Source organism: Dipteris shenzhenensis, chromosome 15 (assembly GCF_047967505.1).
Source record: "Dipteris shenzhenensis isolate YYH24624 ecotype China chromosome 15, Dip_SZ_1.0, whole genome shotgun sequence".
Taxonomy (NCBI): domain Eukaryota; kingdom Viridiplantae; phylum Streptophyta; class Polypodiopsida; order Gleicheniales; family Dipteridaceae; genus Dipteris; species Dipteris shenzhenensis.
In genome coordinates this window covers 30,545,466-30,560,946 of record NC_141610.1, presented here as the reverse complement: position 1 = coordinate 30,560,946, position 15,481 = coordinate 30,545,466, and the positions used below count along the sequence as shown (strand labels likewise).

The following is a 15,481-nucleotide window of genomic DNA, read 5'->3' as shown; positions in this document are numbered from 1 at the left end:
GTACAAAGGACCATCTCACCAGGCTGCCTCTAGTAACCAGCTCAGCAGGCAAGTGTTTTGTAGACTAGGACCTTTCTTTTTTAAGTTTGGCTGTATATCTGGGAATAGAGCAAATTCTGTTCTTCTTGTCTTCCCAACCCTATACTTGTTTTTTTCTTTGCAGTGGCTTTTCTTTTGTTCGTTTCTACAGCAAATTGTGTTCTTCCTGCCTTCCCAACCCTATATAAGTTTTTCCTCCTCTCCCATGGGAAAAACCTTTTTGGAGCCAAGAGGGCCTTGATTATGTAAGTTCTTCTCGCATGACGAGACCTTTCCGGAGCCAGGGGGTGCCTTGCTGCTTCGTTCCTCATTTGATTTAGAGGCCTAGCATGGCATGGGAGGTGTGCATGGCTGAGTCACACCTTTTGCATGTGTAACATTAGGAAGTAGCATCTTTCTTGCATGTTGGGTAATACCTCCTTCACTCTGAACAAGGGATCTCGAAGCTTCTACGTGTGAACCACCCCTTGGTAGTGTTTTCCTTTTTTAGGAGTAGAACCACCTCTCATGTTTGTGTGTGGATAGCCTTTATAAATGCAAAGTGTGCTAGTGTGTGTGAACCCTCTCTCAGATTGGCTCATCAAATATCTAGATATTTGATACCTACATTGACATAAGCAATGATGTAACACATATGCATTTTAAGCTGCTTGCCAACTTAGAATTTAAGATTTTCCCTCTTTAGATCATCTTTGATTTTGATACAATTTTTGTGAGAATGATGAGTGAAATCTATGCTGATAGAAAATGGAAACATTACAATTGTAAGATTCTTAGTATACGGATGTGCTCAGGGAGTTACATTTTGTAGCTACAAGCTATCAGATAAAATGTTTAGACTTCACAAGCAGTTGTAGCTTGAATGAAGAGATTTTGGACTACCTTTTGATTAGCCTTGTCCTTTAGTGCTAGCCTTCATCATGGCTGAGTTTGCCCTTCACCTCCGGAGTGCCGACAGAAACTCAGTACGAAGAGTTTGTATAAATGGATGCTCAAGTATGTGTGGGTGTGTGGATTTGTATGTGTGAGAGCATCAATTACAGTCTCCAAAAGGCATCCCAGCCCAATGCAACATTCCATAGTGAACTTTCTTCCATATCTAGCTGATGACACTGTTGGGCGCTGATGACGTCAGTGGGGATGTCATAGTAGCTAGTCCCTGCTATGCATGATGGAGTTTATGGTTTTCAACCTTGTGAGTGACTATCATGAGATTGAAACTACACTATGTTGTGTTTTTAGAGGATGAGTTTGGGAATGTTCCTGGATTCATCTAGGTATATACAAGCTATCAGATACTTTATAGGCTTGTTTGCATAGACCCCACACACAGACTTGCTGTCTGCCAGCACTACTAAATCCATAGTTACCAGGGAACAGCATTCCGTCCGTCTTCCTGGAACGTGGGAATGCCGTTCCCAGGTGGATGGTAGTGCAGGACGTATGGGAACGCGTGGGAACGTTCCCAGAAGTGGGAATGCCAATCGTTCCAGGAACGCGGCCAAAATGCATTCCGGGTTGGGTCTCTGGCATTCTGGGTTAAGGACTGCACGGGAGCGCCGTTTTGGCGCCTCTCTGCCCCTACGATCTATAGTCATCTGCAATTCCCTGGCTTAAAGCTTAAAAGTTTATGAACATTGCCCATTGCACAATGCACACTGCAATTTGCGTTGATGTATATTTCAGTTTTGTAAGGATTTTGTGTGTGTAAAAGTCTAAAGCTGAAATGGAAAGCTTAGAGCTTGGTATTGTTAGCATATTTTGGTATGTTTCCATGTGATTTGATGACGTGTCATATGACATGGTGTTCCTGTTCTAGTTCCTCGGTTCCCTCTTCCCGATATGTTCCCATTCCACCCCCCACGTTCCCGAAACGTTCCCGTTCCCTGGTAGGCTGGTAACTATGACTAAATCCCGATGTTCCTCAAGGTTTCACAAAAACTGTTTGTAGGAGTCCAGCTTATTTGGGGCTCTCATAGTATCAAAAATTCGTGGGTCAATTATTCAAGGTGCTTCATGCCTTCTGATGTATTTCCCCTTTCCCTTGCATTACAATGTTCATGGTTCTTTGCACAATTCATGTGGTCCTTCAACCTGATGTCGAAACTCAATTTCAAGCTTTAGCATCACAATTTTATCTTCCCTTTTCAATGCTACAAATATTCATAATTTAATGGGTACCTTTTTAGTGGGAGTTGTGAAAATCATAAGGACAAATATATATAAAATCATACGGTATGGAAAATACTTTTACATTAGTTCCGAAGAGGAGGAGAGGGTTAAAAAGGAGAGGGAGGACAGTTCAATGAAGCTAAGAATCTGTGTCTTTAATTGAAATGAATGTGCATGGGTTCTATTCAAGTTTCTTAGGATGTGAAACCTTCAATGTGTGGGTTTGTGGCTCATAACATATTAATTTACTTTTGCAGTGAGAATGGCTCTCCTTCACAGCAAGCTCCATGTGGAGCTTCAAGCGAGGCAGGATTGGTTGGGTTCTCTCTCTCTCTCTCTCACACACACACACACACACACACACACACACAGAGCCACACACACACACAACATTTACACAAGCCATAGGTTGCATTCTAAGTGGGTTTCCTTGGAGTTTGGTTTGCATGATGGGTTCTTGTGGGTACATGACCAGGTGCGGTTCTTACGTAAATTGTCTGTAGCACCAACATTTTTATTAAGGGTCTCTTCCTGCAATTGTGCATTATTTGTCATTTTGAGCTCCTAAACTCTTCCAATGTTGGCATATTTTGGTAAGTTGCATGCATATGTGTCTTTGTCTCTAAACCTCAGCCTACTCTTTTGCATACTTCTTTGGTTAATGTTCTCCTGCTCCCTTGTTTCACGCCATCATTTTCCTGCTAAATTTGCCCTATAGTAGGCATGATATTTTATTAATCTTTGAGGGCTTAAGTAATGGCCAAGGGGGGTCATATGGAAGGCCCAATTTGGCCTTAGCGGGTGGTTGATTGGGCTGTTAGCATTGTGCTTATGCAGAACTGTAATTTCCACTGATACTCTTAACTAGAATTTCAAATAGCCTTTTGAAACTTGTACACGAAGGCAAACAAAAATTTGTACAAAGGAGAAATTTCATCAAGTAGGGAGAGAGTCTGACACTAGGGTGTGAATGAGGTCCAAGGCTTTCTCTATTTCCAAAGATCCTTAGCCTGAATTACAAAATTATTTCTGGGCGGAACCAAAAGTGACCCTAGAAATTCTAACACAAACACCAATGAAAAGCTCTTGTTATCCCACCAAAGCTAACAATGTTTCCAACACTAGAATCTTACCTTGCACTGCATGGCCCGTATGTAAAACTTTTTTGAGCTCATTTTTGCAAACCTCAGTAGCATTTCCAGATGAAGCATTTCTCCATTTCTTACATAGTGACGGGTGTGAACTCACAAGTTGCAATAGTCAAAATTTCATGCACACATCCTTCCTCTCTCAGTCATCTACTCTCCCTCATCCTTCCCCCCTTCGCTCATCCTCCCTCCCTCATCCATTTCTCCCTCCCTCCCTCCCTGCCTCCCTCCCTCATCCTACCTTGTCACAAAATTGCCGCTCCCTCCACCCTCATCCTCCTCCTTCACATGCTCACTCCTTACCTCCCTCGTTCCTCACTGATCCCTCCCTCCCTCTCTCACTCTCTCTCACTCCTCATAGTTTGCATCTCCCTTTATCCATCCCTCATAGTTCACTCCTGCCCTCCCTCCCTCACAGTTCACCGATCCTTCCCTCCCTCCTTCATCGATCTTCACTCACCCAAATCCAACTCTACACATAATTTGTAGGCATTTATAAGGGCACCAAATTTGGCTATCCATGCAATCATGACTATGCAAGCATTGCCAAAGGCATCTCTTGAGTTGAAATGTCATCTCTCTAGCATGGACTCAAGAGTCAAAGCCCCCACGCAGGTGTAGAATCTACATTTTCAGTCATTTTGAGCTTTCAGGGTTCTACACAAGAGCGCTACTATTGGTTCAAAGAAAGCAAGCTAAAACAAGCTACATTGTTGTAGCCTATTCGAGCTAGAAATATTTATTTTTTATTGCTCTAATTGAGGGCCAATGGATCATTGTTAGACACTCAAGAATTTTCAATGAAATCACAAATTTTTAAAACTAGAATAGGCCACACTCGGGTAGTCTGCTGTAATTAAAAATGCATCTTTTTGTCTTTATTGAGTGCTAATGAATCTTTGTCCAACACTCACAAATGTACTATGTAATGAAAAATTTTCAAAGCAAGAATAGGGTTTGGCAACAAGGCTTAAGAATTTTGCATTTCTTCGTACATTTGGGAGTTTGTCTTTGTCGTGATCCAACCCATAGTTAGAAGAAACAACAACAAATGTTTTAAGCTAGAATAAGCCATGCCAGTGTGACTTGTTCTAGCTAAACAAACTTTGATTTTTGCTGCTCTAACTGAGGGATAATGGATCCTTTTTAGACTCGAACGAAATAAAAAATATTTCAAAGCAAGAATAGGTTGTGGCGGTGGTGGCCTGCTCTAGAAAAAAAAAAAAAACATTTTTTTATCCTGCTTGAGTAATAATTAATCTTTGTCCAAGCCTCATAATTGTATTATGTAATGCAAAATCTTTTTAGCTAGGACAAGCCATGGCAGCATGGCTTATTTTAGCTAATGTTTTTTTGCATTTCATAGTACATGTAGGAGTGTTTTTATGTCATGATCTAGCCTATAGTTAGAGAAAATAAAAGAATTGTTCAAGGTTAGAATAGGCTACATCGGCACGGCTTGTTCTAGCTAAAAAATTTGATTTTCATTTCTTTGATCGAGGGCTAATGGAACCTCATCATACACAAGAATTTGCAATCAAATCACAATTTTTAAAAGCAAGAATAGGCCACACTAGCACGACCTATTCTAGTTGCAAAAGATTGCATTTTTAATCCTAGCTAAGTGTTAATGAGTCCTTTTTCCAACACTTACAAATGTACTATGTAATGCAAATTATTTTTAGCTAGAACAGGCCATGGCGATGCGGCCTATTCTAACTAAAAACAATTTGTGTTTCATAGTACATTTAGGAGTGTGTTTTTCATGAAGTTAGAGCAAACAAAAGAAAAATTTTAAAGCTAAAGAGGCCATGCCAGTGCAGCTTGTTCTAGATAAAATGATTTGATTTACATTACTCTAATTGAGGGCACATGGATCCTTGTCAGACATTCAAGGATCTATAATGAAATCACAAATTCTAGTAGCTAGAACATGGCTTGCTACCCTGATCTACGTTAAAAAATTTCCATTTCCCCCCCAATTGAGTGCTAATGAATCCTTGTCCAACATTCACAAATGTACTATATAATGCAAAATTTTTAAACTGAATTTTGTTTGCATTTCGTAGTAAATTTAGGAGTGTTTGTCTTTCATGATCTAGCCAATACGTAGAGCAAACAAAAGCAAATTGTTCTAGCTAGAATAGGATGTGTACGTCTCTATCGTCATGCATTGGCGCCTCTTGCTCTTGCTGAAAATATTGCTTTTGGTTGCTCTAATTGAGGGCTAGTGGATCCTTTTCAGACACTCACTCAAGAACCTAAAATGAAATCGTAATAGGCCTCATCTGTGCGGGTTTTCTAGCTTAAAAAATTTGCATTTTTTGATCCTTAGTGAGTACTAATCTTGTCCAATACTCACAAATGTACTATGTAATGCAAAATTGAGTGCTAATGAATCTTTGTCCAACACTCACAAATGTACTATGTACTATTGAGTACAAATGAATCCTCGTCCAACACCACAAATGAATCCTTGTCCAACATTTGTAATGTACTATGTAATGCAAGATTTTTAAAGCGAGAATGGGATTTGGTAGCATGGCTTGTTTTAGCTTTTTTTGGGTGCATTTCACAATATACTTAGGAGTGTTTGTCCATAGTTTTGGCAAGAAAAGGCCACACTGGTGTGCCTTGTTCTAGCAAAAAAGTTTGCCTTTTGTTGCTCTAACTGAGGGCTAGCAGATCCTCATCAAAGATTCAAGAATTTGCAATGAAATCACGAATTCGTTTTTGCTAGAATAGGCCGTGTTGGCGTGGCCAGTTCTAGGTTTAAAAGTTTGCATTTTTTTGTCCTGCTTGATTGCTAATTAATCCTTGTCCAATATCACAAATGTACTATGTAAGGCCAAATCTATTTAGTTAGAACAAGTTGGTGTGGCCTATTTTAATTAAGTTTTTTTGCATTTCATAGTAAATTTAGGAGTGTTTGTCTATGATGATCTCGTCCATAGTTAGATCAAGTAAAATAATTGTTTTAGCTAGAACATGCCGCAGTGGTATGGCCTATTCTAGCTATTTTTTTTTTCGTTGCTCTAACAGAGGGTTAATGGATCCTTGTCAAACATTCAAGAATTTGTAATAAAATAAAAAAAATTTAAGCTAGATTTTTTGTGTGTTTAGCACATTTAGGAGTGCTTGTTTGTCAAGGTCTAGCCCATAGTTAGAGTTAAAAAAGGCAAAAATCTTTATTTGAAATAGGCCATGCCGGTGCGACTTGTTGTAGCTAACAAAAATTTGCTTTTCGTTTTTCTAATTGATCCTCATCGTCGGCACTAAAAAATCTATAAAGAAATCACAAATTTTTTTGGTTAAAACAGGCCGTGCTGGCAGGGCCTTGCAAATTTGTGATTTAAGAGCATGTTTTTGAGTGTACGACTCAATGAACAAGAGTATGAATACATACAGCAGGAGGTTGCAAGTGACCCTCCCACCAACGACGATGAGAGCGGGAGTACAAGTGACAACAATGTAGAGCAATAGATAGTTTTTTACAGCAGAGCTTACTGCCTCATTGGAATTGAATTTATTGTGATGGATATGTTGTGTGGCAACTAATACAACATATGGTTTCCTTTAACACTAATGTGACACGTGTTCAAAATGATTGCCAAGTGCTGGTTATATGTCTGTCTTCTAGAAAGTTGTAATCATGAATGGTTGCAATGCGTTGTTCAAATGCACAAAATCAAAATTATGTGAAATGGTGGTTTTAATGTCGACACAACATAAGTTTGAAGTTCATAAGCTCATCGAGCCTTGGTCATTTCTAAATTTGACATGTACGCCAAATGTTTATACATCTCATGGGAATAGATTTTGGTTGCAATTCTAAAGTGTGGGAAAGCTTTTTGCTAGAGAATCTCTAGGTACAATACAGAAGGAAGCGAGACACACACACACACGCGCACACACACACACACACACACACACACACACACACACACACACACACACACACACACACACACACACACACACACACACACACACACACACACACACACACACACACACACACACACACACACACACATATATATATATATATATATATATATATAGAGAGAGAGAGAGAGAGAGAGAGAGAGAGAGAATGTGTGCGTTTTTTTTGTGATGACACTTCTCATATGATGACACTTCTCATATGATATGTGTGTTGTTTTTGTGATGAGAGCTCAGGGACTTGGATGCTATGTGCAAAAAATATCTCCTTGTTTGGAATATGGCGTCCTTAACAACAGTTCCTGCATTAGGGGTTCATTAGTGCAAAGGCAAGCGGTGTATTGGAGATGTTTTTGGAATTCAAAAACCAATAGAGATCATCTTAGAACATAATAATCGACCTCCTTCTTGAATTTGCGGCCAAGCACGATAATGAATAGCATTCCCTCTCGACCTAGTACTCAATATAGAAGCCAAAAAGGAGGCTCTTTTTACAAATGGCTCTAGAACATGCAGAATGCATTGAACGTTGAAAAAGACTAGATGATGGAGGAGCTGCTACACAGGAGGACCTTCATATCCATCAGATGGACGTAAAAACAACATTCCTGCATGGTGACATTCAGGAAGAAATTTACATGCTTCAAGTACTGGGCTGTGAGGATTCTTCTCGTCCACAACATGTTTATCGTCTTCTCAAGTCTCTTTATGGACTGAATAATGTCAGCAAGTTATATGTTTATATGTAACATGTTCAAATTTTTATTTGTTTATATCCTATGTTTATATGCTATATGCTATATGCTACATGCTATATGTTTATACGCTATATGCTAGATTATATATGTTATATGTTTGTATGCTTATATGTTGTATGTTTGTACGTTTATATGCTTATATGTTTTATGTCATGTGCAACTATGTTTATATGTTACATGCTTGTATGTTATATGTTTATATGCTTATATACTATATGAGGATATATTGTATGTTTATATGCTTATATGGCATATGTTTATATGTTTATGTGCCATAAGTTAATAATAAGCCCATATGCTTGTATGCTATATGTTTATATCCTACATGCTTATATACTAGATGTGTAGATGTTATATCTTTATATGCTTATATGTTATGATAGCATAAGGTCATAAACAACCCTATCAACATCCCCTGTTTAAGGACATAAGAGAATGCATGCACATCCAATGCTTTAGAACATGGACATAGGACCCCATACATATGAACATAGCAGATAAGAACATAAGAGCATAAAAACATCAATCGTATCATATGTTCATTTAAACATATGAACACCCGAGCATATGATCATTTTAACATAAGAACATAAGGATTTAAATCACTTGAGTGCTTGTCATTTCAACATATGAATGCACGTAGTTGAAAATAACTTATAAGGACATAAGAGCATAAGAAATAAAATTTATATCGTATGATCATTTAAACAAATGAAACCCCAAGCATATGAACATTTTAACATAAGAACATAAAGATTTAAATCACTTACGTGCTTGTGATTTCACAAGATGAAGCCACGCATATGAGAATAACATGTATGGACATAAGAGCTTAAGGACATAAACATCCTTATCAACATCCCCTGATTAAGGACATAAGAGCATAAGGACATAAGAGCATGCATGCACATCCAACGCTTTAGAACATGGACATAGGACCCTGCGCATATGAACATAGCATATAAGAACATAAGAGCATAAAAACATTAATCGTATTGTATGTTCATTTCAAAACATTAAATGTGTTCTAGGCCTACAATGAGAAGGACATAAGAGAGGAATTGGTATGCTCCACCAAAACCCGAGTTCTCATAGAATTGGATGCATGTCGTCATAACTATAGATGCGATTGAGAAGATAGGGATATGAATGGTGGCATACAATCCCAAGGTTCCCAGGGCTATAGTCCCCCTAAATGTGATTAATGTCTTGATGAAACCTAATGACACCCAAGAATTTGATCATTTTAACATAAGAACATAAGGATTTAAATCACTTGAGTGCTTGGCATTTCAACATATGAACCTGCGTAGTTGAAAATAACTTATAAGGACATAAGAGCATAAGAAATAAAATTCGTATCAAATGATCATTTAAACATATGAAACCCCAAGCATATGAACATTTTAACATAAGAACATAAAGATTTAAATCACTTACGTGCTTGTGATTTCAACATATGAAGCCGCACATATGAGAATAACATATAAGGACATAAGAGCATAAGGACATAAATCGTATCGTATGATCATCTAAACATATGAACACTCGAGCATATGATCATTTGAACATAAGAACATAAAGATTTAAATCGTTTACGTCCTTGTCATTTCAACATATGAACCCGCATAGTTGAAAATAACTTATAAGGACATAAGAGCATAGGAAATAAAATTCGTATGGTATGATCGTTTAAACATATGAAACCCGAAGCATATGAACATTTTAACATAAGAACATAAAGATGTAAATCACTTACGTGCTTGTGATTTCAACATATGAAGCTATGCATATGAGAATAACATTTAAGGACATAAGAGCACAAGGACATAAATCGTATCGTATGATCATCTAAACATATGAATACTCAAGCATATGATCATTTGAACATAAGGACATAAAGATTCAAATTGTTTACGTCCTTGTCATTTAAACATATGATCTCTATGATATCGTTGGAAAAATGTATGTACAAACTTGATGTCAACTCACACATATTACCTTTAGAATTATAGAACATGCTCTCAAAATTGAGACTTTGCTCCAAAAATGAAAGAGACGTAGAAAACCATAGGAATTTTCTCTAGTTGTAGTTCCATCTTCACTGGCCAAATATATAGTTGTCAGCATCGAACCTCGACCTCTTCGAGGGGCCATGCCCTCTCAACTCTTCATGCATGCATTCATATGGAAAAAATCAATTAAACACAGAAAACTATTCTAACCAAATAGAAATAGTTCAATGTCAATTGAAAAGTTCAATTATAGAATAGCTCATTGCCTACAACTAGCACCTATATCAGAACTATGGTCTCGCATGCGTGACCATAAAAGAAATGTGATCCCGTCCTCATGAGAGCCACGGCCCTTGTTTGCAAGTCCGTGTATGCTAAATCACCTAGCACATGCAGCTCGAGGTGCCCATCATCACTGGTCTCCTCATGTCGTTCCAATACATCATCCAATGACTCCCCTACCCCCTCATCCCCATCTCATACATCATTTGATGGCTCCTTGCATCCCAAAACATGCTCGTATGCCTCCTCCTCGCCCTCCTCTATCCCCTTTCTCATTTTTTCCATTGCCTCCTATGCATCGCCCTCCTGATACTCATCCTCCTCAGTCTGCTCCTCTCCCTTGTTCTCCTCCTCTATCCCCTCCTCCCCATCGTGCTCTTGCTCCTCTATTGGCTCCTCCATCGCATCTTCCTTGTTCGACTCCTCAATGGACTCCTTCAAGGAGAGGACGAGACACTGTCTCAGTAGGTCTACCACATGCGAATCATGGGGACCATCGCTACGAACTACATTGCAATAGACCAAGCAATTAACACTATGCACAACGATTTAGAAAACACATCACAATGAGCATAACAAGACACAAAGAAATTGAACCATTGAGAATATGATACCCTGAGCATGTCCGAATGCCTCTTGCAATACATGCCTCATGCTATCAACCATTTTTGAGGCTGCCCTATCACATCCCCTATGGAGGAGCCCTACAAGTGCAACAAAGACTAATTAGAAGCAAATCTCGGAGTTCATGCAAGTGTTAAAGGAAGGCTTTTCCACAGCTCACTTGTGGCAGGTCCTGCATATGTTTCTTCTCCTTTGCATAATGTGGATTTGGTGATGTTAAATCCACATGCACTGATGTTTTGCCCTTGTTCGATGGTGGTGTTTCTAGATCAATATGGATACTTCTCCACATTGAACACATGCAAGATTTGAACATGAGGACAATTACACTTGAAGCATTGAAACGTCAAAAAAGGAAAACGTATTGAACTAATGTACCAGAGCCAGCATGACAGGGAGTACTCTCCACCCTTGCTGCCTCCTCATTTACAGGCAGTGGAGGATCATGTAGTGGGGGCATTGGTGGTGGTGGGGCACATGGGGCGAAAGGGTCTCATCTAGCCTGGGCAGCACGAAGGTAGGGTTACCGGTTGTGTTCTCGTGTACGATGACCATCAAACCTAATCTTGCAAGTAAAAGCCTTGGGAATATTGGGGGATTTGCGACAGCCTCTTGCAAATCCACAGTGTACCCCCACCGAGGAGCTTGCCCTCCTCAAACTAAAAACGACAATTGCCAAAAAACTTAAATGGTACAAGCCATAGGAAACCATGACAACATTTTAAATCAAAGAGATGTTAAAGTTTCGAATATAATTTGATTTCTACTAACGGGTTGAGTAACATGGTAAAAGGAAATAACATGTGCCAAATGTTTTTAATAAATTTTCTAAAACAAACCATTCGGAAATTTTATAACGAAGCAATGAGCTCAAAATTTTGCAATGACACACAAAAACGCTGCGAGTACATGGTACTTACGTCATCTGAGTGCCTGTGAACGGTGTAGCCCTCTGTTGCCTTTGCTGCCATGGTGCAAGGAACTAAGGGAGGAGGAAGCCTAGTCCACAAGCAACGTTTGATAAGGTCCTCCCTCTCTCTCTCTCTCTCTCTCCCCCCCCCCCTCTCTCAAGTTAGTAGCAGGATTCTGTTCTTTAGTAGGTCGACCCCCCCTCCAATTACAACAAAATGATATGTTTATATACTACATTGTCTACGTGATCAGTAGAGAATTGTAAAACACAGCTACAACGAGCTTTTAAAATAAGGGATACCAAGGTAGGTCTTATGCATACCAACAGCTACAAACATCAAGAGAAGGCATACCAAGGAGGTCTTATGCATACCAGTGAGGTCTATGCATATCAGTAGTAATTGGTTTCCATGATGAAGCTTCTCTTGGCAATGCATTTGGTGAGGATACCATCCTCTATTTCCAGGAAATGGCTATGATGGTAATGTTCATCACCACACTACTATTCACTCTTGCGATGTTGGTTGTGTGGGACGTGTCCCCAGCTCTTGTCCTAGCCTTTTTTTGGCATTTTGGTAGTCATCGAAGGGGCAGGTAGGTGGCATAGCTTACAGCTGCGTTAAGCAAGATTCCACAAGGCGGGTGGTTACCTTTTGTTATAGCCTTTCGATTTGCAGGCGATCATGCCAACATGGATATACGCACAAACGAAGAAGGAATACGAGACTGAAAACGGGACGAGCTTCGAGCGGTTATGCGGAGGTAAGGGATGCAGAATGGAACAAATTCTCAGAGGATGTGATTCATGAACATTTTCGAGAAGTAGTGTGGAAATGTTTACGCTTCACAATACCATCTACGAATCCTAACTCCCCGTGACAGTCTTTAGCTCTCTATTGGATACGTTTATCCCAGAGGTTGTGGAGCGACACTTGAAGAGAAAACAGCATTACGATTCTTGCAAGTTTAGTTGTTTTGGGCAACAGTCTCTTTCCCAGGGACGTTCAACCCATATATGCATACAGTGGCAGATTCAAAGTAGGAGCGAGGGGCATGGACACAGAGTAGAGAGCATGCAAGAAGCAAAACAAAGAGGCAGAGACAGAGAGGCAGTGCAAAAACCCAACGCCAAAAAAGGTTCTGCTTCGTTTGCTAACTTGCCGTGAACTTCGTCTCTGATGTCTATGTTGTGGCTCGGTGCCTGCTCAACGATGGACTAAATGCTCTACTGCTCTACGATAGACTCTACTCCTCGTTCACTAGAACTGCCTCTGCTTCTGGCCCGATTCAAAACGTACGAGCGGGGGGGGAATGCCATGCAGATAGTGGGGCCGAGCCTGGTGCATTAACTCCACTTTGCATGGCCATGCGATGCCATGCAAAGGATCTCAGATGCCGCCATGATGAAGATGTCTCTACGCTCATCGAAAAGGTGTTTGGACCCTCCGTCGCCTAAAAGTCCACAAAGGAGGGATCCACCTTGCCAGGTGTGCATAAGACAAGGGTAACCCCCCTATATCTATCCTTAGGCCTACCTTCATGCTACGTCAGGGAGTTCACCTGTCGTAACTCACGGTGCGACCTGTTAGCTAGTGCAACTTGAGAAAGTTTGACATGCCTTAAGGGCTAGCCCCAAAGTGTCCGATCGAGAGTGAGATTTGGTCTCTAGTTGATCGACCTCCCAATGCCTGTGATTTGCAATACACCGAATGGTGCAAATGTGAGCATGACCCTTATCTAAGTGCTGGTACTACGCAACTGGAAAGATTGTTTGATTGCCCAGACCAATTAGGCTGATTCAACTTAGTGTGCACGGCCGATGTTTGATTGAACTAATTTGAACTGCAACCGACATAGCCAAAGTCTTTGAGGTGACTCAAAAATCGATAAACTCGTTCAGAATTAGAGGAAGTTTAAGCATCATGCACTATCTCCATTTAAAAGCAGCGAACTAGGATACATGATATTTACACAAAGGTGATTAATCCTTCAGCTTCGGCTTCCTCAGCGAATAGAAGACAAATATATGTCTGCATCATCGTTTCCTTGCATTCGTATTGGTTATCCGGCATCATACGGAGAGGAGAAGTAAAGCGATTTGAAAAGAAGCTAGTCCGCTTTAGCCATTCATTGACGACATAGTTTAAGGGAGGCTTGCCCAAGTTCTTCTTTCTCGTACAATTCACCACCATCTCCTCGGCCACCAGTTATGGCATCCTTCCGGCTCAGCTCTCTCTTCGTCTCCAGCTTGTTTCTTCTCTTTGCTCCTCGCTTAATCACTTTGTCCAGTATAGTTGCTGGCCCAAGTCCCCACTTTGTCCTCGTCCATGGTCTCGGCCATGGAGCTTGGTGCTTTTACTGCGTCATCACCCTTCTCCAAGCGGCTGGCCATTCCGTCACTTCCATCGACCTCGCCTCCAATGGTATCAGCAAAGTAGTTTCGGATATTGTGATAACCGTCGCTTAATAGGTACAGCCATTGACTGAATTCCTGGCTAACAATGTTTCTGCCGATAAGGTTTGCTTCTCATCTCGATTGAAGTATCTGACGGTAACTAATATGTTGCTCGCAGAAACTCTTAATGTCTTCTTGTGCATAGGTGATTTTGTTAGGCCACAGTCTCGGCGGAAGCAGCATATCTTATGCCATGGAGCATTATCCAGATAAGATTTCCAAGGCCGTTTTCCTTGCTGCCTTCATGCCAAAAGACGGCGAACCCTTCATTCCAGCCCTGCTTTCTCAGGTATGCAATTAATTTCTCCGAGTTTCCATTGCACAGGTCAGACAAGCCATTGCCTTCTTACAGATGCGTGGTGTGGCAGCTTATCACATCACTAATACAAAGAGGTGCTCTACTAGTTTCGTACTTTGCCAATGGAGCCGCTACTATTGTGTCCTTTAATCTCACGCAGGCGAAAGCAATCTTGTACAACGAAAGCCCACCCGAGATAAGAAGAATGGATTATGTTCAAAGCATCTACAGGTTCAATATGCTACTTTTGAAACTCTCACAGACTGTTTGCAAACAATCTCCGCATAACTCTACAAGCTTAATGATTCCTTGTCCGATCCGCAGGATGCAAATCTTGCGTATACGTTATTGAATCTGACCCTGCAACCCAATTTCAAGAGGTGATGAACCTTACGTCCACGAGCTATGGGAGGATTCTGCGCTTCTATGTCAGGACTCCATTAGATCACGCAATCGCACCAAATGTCCAGACGAGTATAATTGAGCGAAATCCCCCACAGGAGGTGTTCAAAATCAATAAAAGCGATCATTCCACCTCCTTCTCTCAGCTCGAGGCTCTTGTAAATTTCTTATTGTCCATAGCATCAATGTAAGGATTCAAAGAAATGATGAATACTATGAGGATAATGTACCTGTTAAGATATAGTTAACCCCAAACACCCGATTAATTATATATGCCAGTTTAATTGGGATACAATAAGGCACGACTCCTCCATGCTCAAACATATGGTTGTAGCTGTCATCATCTCTCTCAGACAGCCGATCGGCTATATGTATGAAGCAACTTCTTTATGAATACTTTGTCAGCACCATTAGCAAGCCCATTCCTCTTA

At 40.3% G+C, this 15,481-nt stretch overlaps 1 long non-coding RNA gene and 1 pseudogene across 1 annotated transcript; both read left to right on the top strand.

The window, feature by feature from the left end:
• Nucleotides 1-2,526, top strand: LOC147893674 (uncharacterized). The gene is made up of 2 exons (XR_015542197.1): nt 1-52; nt 2,473-2,526. It is a non-coding gene; the product is annotated as an uncharacterized LOC147893674 (long non-coding RNA).
• Nucleotides 2,527-14,104: 11,578 nt separating this feature from the next.
• LOC147893673 (putative methylesterase 13, chloroplastic) lies at nt 14,105-15,241 on the top strand (annotated as a pseudogene).
• Nucleotides 15,242-15,481: the final 240 nt, after the last annotated feature.